We start from the raw sequence: 10,484 nt of genomic DNA on the forward strand, positions 1-10,484 counted from the left end.
TTTATCAAGGGTGCCAATATTAATGGAGTGCACTGTATAATAACTATGCGTTCCATTTTAATAGAAAGTAGGCCATCATCCTTGCAATAACAAGCAAGAGAAACAATCCAGAATGATAATTTGTTTTTGTTTTATTTTTTTAAATGAATTTATTCTTGGATTAATATCACTCTACAGCCATAATCTGTTCATTTTTTCTTTTCTAAATTTGACTGTCTTTTCAAACTAAAAAGGTCCTATGGTCCACTACAGTGAACATGCTGTAAAATTAAAAATAAAAATAAAATTTAAAAAGTCTAAATTGTAGTTGTTGTTGTTTTTTTGTTTTTTTTAACCGAAACTAGGTAGGAAATCAAACAAAATTTAAAAAAAAAAATTAAATGACACTTTTTTCCTTTGGGTCTCAGGCGGATATGGTAATAGGCGTTTTCTGTTCGACACGCGCTGATAGCGGTAGACCAATCACAACAGACTGGGACGTCTGACCAATCAGAGCAGAGTATGCGCTCTGAAAGGCGTTTAGAATGAATCCTTAAGAACGGATCAATGAGTCGTTTGTGACACAAATGCTGCAATTTAAATTATGAGCACGTTAAAGTGTTTTATTGACCTCGGGTGCATGTAAATTTGTTTTACGAGAACTTGTAAACAAAATTAAGCAGGTTTTTAAACATTACAGATAGACAGAAATAAACTCTACTCTTTCACAAGTAAATGAGTCTCCTTAGAGACCGTCAAAAATTGCCATAGCCGACCGTTAAGTCGTCAAGGCGGGGTATTGGGTAAAGTTTTCAACTAGCAATAATCGCGCCTCGGATAAACCTCATAGGCTACGATACTGCCACTGCGCAAAGCTGAAGAATTCTTCCGGGACACAAGGAGACGAATTCAAACGATGAACAAACTCGCTGACGGTAGACAACAAATAACCATCTGATCAAAGTATAAACAGTAATGCAGTACACATATATTCGACATACACAAACTAGACACGTTGCTAACTCCCATTAAATAATTTTGGAAAAATACTTCTAGAATTATCCGCAATGCATTATGGGAGCAATGTGCGGGCAGGAACCAATGAGGCGTAAGATTTTTGAGGGTCGTTTCTGTAACAAATGCACAACGTTGAACTGCACACCGATATACACCCCTAAATCCTGTTAAAGTGAACAATAATGCTTTCTGACTTATTCGGAAACATAACTAGTCGATACAGCAACTGATTTCAGTTTTCTAGCTTAAACACTTCCGGATAGCCGCTCGTGGCTGATGACGTCATTACGGAAGCCGGGGGGGGGTGCAGACAGTGCACGTGAGATATTTTCACAAGAGTTATATTTTGAGTGTTTTATGAGATTATGTCGTCATGTTCAAATATTTGTAGCAATTATGCATGTAAATAGGGATATTACAAAAATGTTAGAGAGTCAAATAGAAGTTTTTTTGTTTGTTTTTTTTTTACTTCCGGTATGGAAAGTGCGATTTCGCACCACTAGATGGCTGTAGAAGTGTATATCGGAACCCGATTCGCGTCACCTGACCGATTCGACCTGCGCATGCGCACGTTTTTATTTTTTATGCTTAACGCCACACGTGCGCGCTATTTCACATTCCAGCGCATTAATTCTGTCATTTCAGTACAGTAACTCTAGTAGGAACAACAGTAAGCATCAAGTACTATAAAATTGCCTTAATGATTGATAACTGTTTACATCACATTAAACATTTAGCTAAATATTCTCAAGTTAGCATACATTTTATTACATGTTTTATGTTAGATGTTATGGCATGTACTTCATCACCACTACAATCAGTGTGGTGCACTAGAGTGACCACACTAGTAGGAAAGCTTATCTTTAGCAGAACACCTTCTTTCTCGACTTTGTGCATGCAAAGGCGTGAATTAACTCCTCAAAGTTTTTTCTAGATCAGAAATATGGGCTTATTTTCAGGAAGAATCAGATTCTGGCCCACTTTAACTCTTAACTAGTAGTAGTTGTAGTACTTGTTTCATTGGTTGTAAGAGTTAATTAGTATTGTTTTAGTATATTAGTATTGTTCATATAATTGTTTTGATTTGTACTGCACCTTTCATGTAATAATAATAATAATAATAATAATAATAATAATAATAAACTTATTTTATATAGTGCTACAGTGAAGGAATAAACTAGACATGTACAGAAAATAAAATATTCTTTTTTTATATGGGTTTAAAACAACATCTTGAGCCTAGCTTTTTTGGTTATATCTTTAGGCAGGCCACTCATCTGTGTTACTTGCTCATTTTGACTATTAAGCACTTTTCTACAGTGCTTAACTTTTGTTTTCTGTGCAAACTATGGCTAATGAAAGTGATACGTTGGGAGGATTTGTTGAAGAAACCCGATAAGTTCCACATAACTCTCTCTCTCTCTCTCTCTCTCTCTCTCTCTGTTCTCTCTCTCTCTCTCTCTCTCTCTCTCTCTCTCTCTCTCTCTCTCTCTCTCTCTCTCTGTCTATTCTCGCTCTCTCTCTGTTTTCTCTGTGTATCTGTTCTCTCTCTCTCTCTCTCTCTCTCTCTCTCTCTCTCTCTCTCTCTCTCTCTCATAGCCTGTACATCTTCTTATCTGAGTACACAGAAGTCCCTGTTTTTGTTCTGACACAATAAGCTCTCTCTTCCTAGTTAAGTCAAGCAATGATTTAACTCTTCCTCCTTTTCTGTATATATACTCTCATACTTTCAGCATTAAACTAAGAAGCTTTCACTGAACTATGTGTCGGTGTGACCAAGCTCAGACAAGAGGAATCATCCACTACAGGGTCCAAATTCTGGTTCTGTGACTGGTATCGGAAAAGAAACAAAACGTGAAAACATCCCCCAGTTTTTGGCTGATTGCTGTGCTGAGCTGCTCGTTTATAAAACTCGTGAGTTGAACTGCTCCTTTTTTAGATTAGATTAGATTAGATTCAACGTTATTGTCACTATGCAGAGTACAAGTACAGCGCTAATGAAATGCAGCCAAGCATAACTTTTACCACTTTCTAGCAATGGTAGAGTTCTGGCTGTCAGTAATTTGTGAAGCTGTAAAGTGTTTCCAATTTAGAGACATTGTAATCAACTTAGAGCTCTTCAGCTCACATTACAGCCAATGATATACGACTTAAAAGAGCAGGAGGTATTCCAGAATGCAGGGGCTAATGATAATGATAATCCTCATCCTACTTGACCTCTCTGCTGCTTTTGACACTGTGAACCATCAGATCCTCCTGTCCACTCTCTCCAGCCTGGGCATCACTGGAACGGTTCTGCGCTGGGTGGAATCCTATCTCTCTGACAGATCCTTCAAGGTATCATGGAGGGGAGGTATTTCTGAAACTCAGCAACTCACAACTGGCATTCCACAGGGGTCAGTTCTGGGTCCACTCTTCTTTTCTATCTACACTACATCTCTAGGGCAGGTGATTGAGTCTCATGGCTTCTCATATCATTGCTATGCTGATGACACCCAGCTCTATTTGGCCTTCCAGCCTGACGATCCATCTGTCTCTGCACGCATCTCTGCTTGCCTGTCGGACATCTCAGTCTTGATGAGGAAACACCATCTTAAGCTTTACCTGGCAAAATCTGAGCTTCTCGTCATCCCAGCCTGTCCCTCAATCAACCACAACCTTACTGTACAGCTCGGCTCAACCACACTCAAGCCAACCAGGATGGCCAGGAACCTTGGGGTGATTCTTGATGACAGCTTGACATTTACAGACCACATCTCAACAACTGCACGATCCTGTAAGTTCATCCTGTACAACATCAAGAAAATCCGACCCTACCTCACCGAACAGGCTACACAGATTCTATTCCAGGCTCTTGTTATCTCTAAACTGGACTACTGCAACGCACTACTCTCGGGCCTCTCAGCCAGCTCCATCAAACCCCTTCAGATAATTCAGAATGCTGCAGCGCGCCTTGTCTTCAACCAGCCCAAGAGAACCCATGTCACACCCCTCTTCATCTCCCTCCACTGGCTTCCTGTAGCCGCCCACATCAAATTCAAGGCCTTGATGCTCACCTACAAGACCTTGTCTGGTACAGCACCCTCCTACCTCAACTCTCTCCTGAAGGCTTACGTTCCCTCACGCAATTTGCGATCTATTAGCGATTTAGTAGTTCCCACTCAGCGTGGTGTAAAGTCCCTTTCCAGAACCTTCACGCTAACTGTTCCTCAGTGGTGGAATGAACTTCCAACCTCAATCCGGACCGCAGAATCTCTCACCATCTTCAAAAAACAGCTAAAGACCCGCCTCTTCCATGAACACCTAACCAACTCATAAAAAAATTAATTAATAAATAAAAATTTGCACTTACACCTCTACTCTATGCACTTTGCTTCTTCTGGAACTCAATTAATGGATCTTGTATGGTAGCACTACTTGTATTGTTCTCTGCTTGTATTTTTCTCATTTGTAAGTCACTTTGGATAAAAGTGTCTGCTAAATGAATAAATGTAAATGTAAATGTAATGAATACTCGGGGGGTGGGAGGCAAAATAGGCCTAGCGACGTCCCTGGGTACAGATACCGTATACCTGCTTCTTACTTAGACAGCAAGTTGAATATTTCCTGACGTATTTAGAAGCTAAATTTATTCAGAAACAGCATCACCAGCCATCGCAGTAGCAACTGATTTCAGCATTGTAATATAGACACTTCCTGATTGGCTGCTTCATTTTTAGAAAAGGTCCAGATGCTTGCTATCCTCCTGATGACACCCAAAAAATGCAGCTAATGCCATACTGCTATTTACACCTATGTTCAATGGCAGCGGAGAAGAAACAGATGAAGCAGTTGCGCTTTTCTTCTTTCAATAAAGAAGCTTTCACTAACTCCATATTAATGCCCTAAATGTTCACCAAGCACATATGGATGTGATGGTCAGGTATCCACATACTTTTGGCCATATCGTAGGTGGACACCTGACCATCTTACTTAGACAACAAGAAGTTGAACGGACCAAATGTGGATAAAAAAAAATTCATGTAATTTCTTGCTGAATTCATGTGAACAAGAGTAATAGAAAACACAAGGGTGACTAACAGTCTTTCTCACACTTTGAACGATGGCAATGAGAGAGGAGTCAAAAAGAGCAAAGCCCAAAGCTGGTAGGTTCACTCAACACAGTAACTGCATGTTGAAATGCAGGATGAGACTTTCATCTCCAGAGCAGAGATTACTTTCATATTAATGATAATGAACATACATTACAAATGAAAGCAGCCAAAAACTCCTGCTTGGTGAGTGAAATATACTAAATGGCTGATTTTATAGCCTTATGTTACATTTAATTCAAAGCTATTGATATTTGTCTCAATGTAGCAATAAAATACAGTATGTATCAGTTTAATACTTTAATGAGGCCTGCTTAATTTTTAAGTTGTTGATGAACGTCTATGTGATTTAGTATAGTTTATGATTGTGGGCCCTGAAGGCTCCTTGAAAAGGTCAAATATGAAAATGCAGAACTCCCCCATCCATTTTCCATACCACTTATCCTAGACAGGGTCGCAGGGGAGCCTGGAGCCTATCCCAGGGGATACGGGGCACAAGGTGGGGGATACCCTGGACGGGGTGCCAACCCATCACAGGGCACAACTGCACACCCATTCACACATCACAGACAATTTGGAAATGACAGTCAGCCTACAGAGCATGTCTTTGAATTGCAGAAGCATGGGACGAACATGCAAGCTCCACACACACAGGGTGGAGGTGGGATTCAAGCCCCCAACCCTGGAGGTGCGAGGCAAACATGCTAACCACTAAGCCACTGTGCCACCATGAACTACCCCCGAAACCCCCCCGGGAACTCTCCCTCCAAAATCCCCAAAAGGTAATAGCATAATGTACAATGCTATACCAGAAATCCTCATAACAGTGGCCCCATCTCACTAGAGGGAAAGAGGAAGCAGAACTGGGATGTAATGTTAATTATTTAGCTAGCTTTTTGTGGTAGAATTAGTCATAAGTGTAAAATCCAACACCTTCCCAAAGATGTTCTGTTGTGGCCTAAGTGATGTGATAAACAATGGTTTATCTAATTGGTAAGCTTGATCTAGCATTACATCTAGAATCACAATCTAACACAATATTTCAGACCGTTATCCTTTTTTAAAAAAAATATTATTATTAAAAAAGCAGACATTTTTGTTTTGCCCCTTGTTTAACCCCTTACTAGAGATCGACCCACATTTCCTTCTATAAGACATAGTACTTCTATACCCTCTTCTTTTATTTCTAAAGCTGTGTGGGGGGGGGGATTACAAAATTAAAAAACAGAGGGGTCCAAAAGTCTAAGACTACTAGTGAAAATGCTTCTATTTTGCATTCTTTTGTAATGTAATACAATAATTTTCATTACAAATGACTCTCACTAAGCACTTTAGTAAGAACAATATACTAAGACTGGATTGGGCCTCCCATTGCTCTCAAACCAGCCACAATTTGTCATGGCATGGAATCTACAAGATGTTGGAAGCATTCTTTTCAGATTTAGGTCCATGTTGACATGATTGCATCACACAATTCCTACAGATTTTTCAGATCCACTTTCACGCTCCGAATCTCCCGTTCTACCACATCCCAAAGGTGCGCACTGGACCTGTGGAGGTCACTGAAGAACACTCATTGTCATGTTCATGAAACCAGTTTGAGACAACTTTTGCTTTGTGACATTGTGCATTATCATGCTGGAAGTAACCATTAGAAGACGGGTAAATTATAGCCATGAAGGGATGCACATGGTCAGTAACGATACTCAAATAGGCTGTGGAATTCAACCAAGATTTATTGGTATTACCGGGCCCAAGGTGTGCCAAGAAAAACATTCCCCATACCATTACACTCCCTGCAGCAACCTGGACTGTAAACATAAGGCATCTCGGATGCATGGATGCATGCTGTTGGTATTAAAATCTGACCCTACCATCTGTGTAAGAGGCTACACTACACCAACTTCCCAGAAAAGGTGCTTCAATGTACAATAACAAACTCTATCCTTTCACAAACAAATGAGTCTCCTTAGAGACCGTCAAAAATTGCCATAGCCGACCGTTAAGTCGTCAAGGCGGGGTATTGGGTAAAGTTTTCAACTAGCAATAATCGCGCCTCGGATAAACCTCATAGGCTACGATACTGCCACTGCGCAAAGCTGAAGAATTCTTCCGGGACACCAGGAGACGAATTCAAGCGATTAACAAACTCGCTGACGGTAGACAACAAATAACCACCTGATCAAAGCGGAAACAGTAGTACAGTCCTAATATACACAGACTGGACATACGGATCACTCCATGAACCATTAAATCACCAAAAGAGGAAAAAACAACAACACCCAAATGTGTTCGCATTGCATTATGGGAGACAGACAATGCACGTGCAGGAACCAATCAGACGTGAGTGTTTTCTGAGGGACGTTTCTGTAACTTTGTAACGATATACAACACTAAATCCTGTTGAATGTTTCCTAGTTTGTTTGTTTAAACACACACACACACACACAATTTATTCAGGAACCGCATGATCAGCCGCCGGTATGAAAACTTATTTCAGTTTGTAGAGTGTAAAACACTTCCTGTTTGCGCGTTCTGGCTACTGACGTCATCACGGGAATCACGCACAGAAAGTGAACGTGACACGACAAGATTGATATATGTTAAAAATGTTTTATGAAATTACATAGTTATTTTCAGTTGGTTGCACATAATAATATCCTATTATTATATTTACTTATTTAATTTTTAAAAAATAATAATAATTTTAAAAAAGGAAGAAAAAATGTGAGTGAGTTTTCTACTTCCGGCTTCCGTTATGTAAATCTCGGTATTGCACCACTAGATGGCTGTAGAACTGCGTGGATTTCCACGTTCTTATTTGTTTGTTTGTTTTACACAATTGGGTCATAAACCGTCCAACTAAAATTAATCAGTGTTACTCTGAGGTTATTTCTGAGGTGATTTGTCCCACTTGGAGAACAGCTTAAAGGGCTAAACAGTGTTCCTCAAACTATACCGGCTTTGTTCCTTGAGTGTTGAATGATAGTTTTGGAATAAATGATTTGGTTGTTTGTTTGATTCTAGACATGGAAGTGTTGTTTGCGTTTGTTCTTCCATCTCTCCCATTATAATCGCTGCAAATGTTTTGAAAGATCAACCATCATTCTCATTATCTAAGCGTGGCCTTATTGGCTGTCTGCGCTGTCGAGACCTGTCCGATCCTTTTAAAGAGAACCGGGTCACGGAGCCACATCCTGACAGTGACAGTTATTCAGAAGTCAGATAACTTATATCTTTACAAAATGCTAGAACCTCCAACTCATGTATATTATCAGTATATATGTACATGAATACTGTGTCATAAGACTCATATGTACTAACTATGTCATAAATGTACATGGAAGATGTAGTAAGCTGTCATGAATTCCCACGCCAGTGTACATTCAGTGTTAGATGTTTATATAATTTAAAATTGCTGGTAATTTCACATTATTTATGTCATATGTGTGCTCGTAGAGTTGAACTGTTTCTAAACGCACCCCTCTCTTCTATAAATGAGCACATAAATTAAATGACAACAAATTGTTTTTTTATTATTATTTATTATATAAATCATGCTGAGCATATTTCTGAGTGATGGAATATGTCTACTGTAGGTCTACGCACAAACATCAGAAATGTTTCAGGCAAACCTTACTGACATTTATTATACAACAATAAGCAACAATTTGCTATTATGTACAAAACAATATGTTAGTCTCTGAAGTTCACATTCATGGCTAACAAATTTTACTAAATAGGGCGTGAAAAGATGTCCGAGGAATAAGGATCTGCGAATTTGCTTGATGTAAAACTTGTCTGCAAGTGCAAAGACTTGGAGTACGCTTCAAAGTGAGAGAAAAGCTGGGGGAAATTGGAGGTTTTCTGGAATGTTTTTTTTTTCTGTCATGTCTGGTATATTAAGGCTTGAACTAGGCTGTTAAAGTCCATATACTGTGTCGCCAAAAGTATGTGGACACCAAAAGTATGTGTGCTTGTTAAACATCCCATTCCAAATATAATCCTCCACTTTGCGGTTATAATAACCGCCACTATTCTGGGAAGGCTTTTCACTAGATTTTGGAGTGTGGCCTGGTGCATAGTCAATGTAAGAGTTTATGCCAAAGGTGTTCATTGGTTTGAGGTGCAGGCTACTTGAGTTCTTCCACTCCAACCTTGGCCAACCATGTCTTCCTGGAGCTCACATTGTGCACTGGAACAGGTTTGGGCCTCTTAATTGCAATGAAGGAAATCTTCAACAGCATACAAAGACATTCTATACAGTTGTGCTTCCAACTTTGTGGCGTATGGGTGTGATGGTCAGGTGTCCACATCCATTTGTGTATATATAAGGTTTATATAACCTCATCAGCAGATAGCTAAATAAAAATCAATGTAGTGTTATCTTCCCACGTCTATCTATGGTTCACATCCACATACAGTATAACCAGTTTTGAATGTATGGTTAGAATATCATGACAGCAGTGAATGTCTCTCATATCCCTTAGCAGTCAAGTTGTCAGTTTGATTTTCTCTGGTGAGCTCCAGTTGTCTGTCACAGTGACAGTGCACACTAGGGTCTGAGCATTTCTAATTGTGGTGTCAGATTAGGATCCTTCAGCTCAGGAGAATGAACATCTGTTGTATTTTCCCCCCGAAACATTTCCAGACAACTTAGAGTCGGCCTCTGTACGTATTTCCGATTGTACTTCGCTTCTTATAGACCTACACCACATTCTTATGAAACAATAGTTTATGTAAAATCTATAACATATGCTGTAGTTTAAAGTACACAGATCCTATAGATTTTACGATTTGTTAAGACTGTAAAAAGACTTTAATAGTGTGATATATGTTCATGTATGGCTGCCAGAGGCATGGGATCAGTTCTCAGATGTGATACCTGATCGCAGTAGAAGGATGAAACAAGGAGAAATATCTAAGTTTGTCAGTGATAGGCAACTCAGAAATCTGCAACTATATTGTCTGTTGTGGATACTGTAGTAATCCTGAATGGGTGGTCAGTCTCATTACCAGCCATCTCGAGGGACCGACTTGACGGGATCTCCATGGTTGTGGCATGATGTTTGAGAGATGCCACCGAAATGAGCTGCTGTCATGCTGCTAGCTCAGTTGGGAGAGTATGGGACTCTTAACCGTGGGTTTGATCCCCATGCTGGACGCCAACCCCAAACACTGGCTAGTGTACTCTCAGTGCCAGTCCCAAGCCTGGATAAATGGGGAGGGTTGTGTCAGGAAGGGCATCTGGCATAAACCTGTGCCAAATCAATATACAGACATTGGAAGGTGATCTGATGTGGTGGCCCCTACTGGGACCAGCCGAAAGAACAATAACAAGAATATACGTATATGGCACTGTGTGTGGCACTGGCCTACGTTTATATGCACACCAAA

General features: G+C 39.9%; 2 non-coding genes across 2 annotated transcripts; both read right to left on the bottom strand.

Moving 5' to 3' along the window:
- Positions 1-719: 719 nt before the first annotated feature.
- On the bottom strand, positions 720-856 carry LOC124628936 (U4 spliceosomal RNA). Its single transcript, XR_006983705.1, has one exon. It is a non-coding gene; the product is annotated as a U4 spliceosomal RNA (small nuclear RNA).
- Positions 857-7,051: 6,195 nt separating this feature from the next.
- On the bottom strand, positions 7,052-7,188 carry LOC124628935 (U4 spliceosomal RNA). Its single transcript, XR_006983704.1, has one exon. It is a non-coding gene; the product is annotated as a U4 spliceosomal RNA (small nuclear RNA).
- Positions 7,189-10,484: the final 3,296 nt, after the last annotated feature.

Source organism: Ictalurus punctatus, chromosome 14 (genome assembly GCF_001660625.3).
Source record: "Ictalurus punctatus breed USDA103 chromosome 14, Coco_2.0, whole genome shotgun sequence".
NCBI classification, from domain to species: domain Eukaryota; kingdom Metazoa; phylum Chordata; class Actinopteri; order Siluriformes; family Ictaluridae; genus Ictalurus; species Ictalurus punctatus.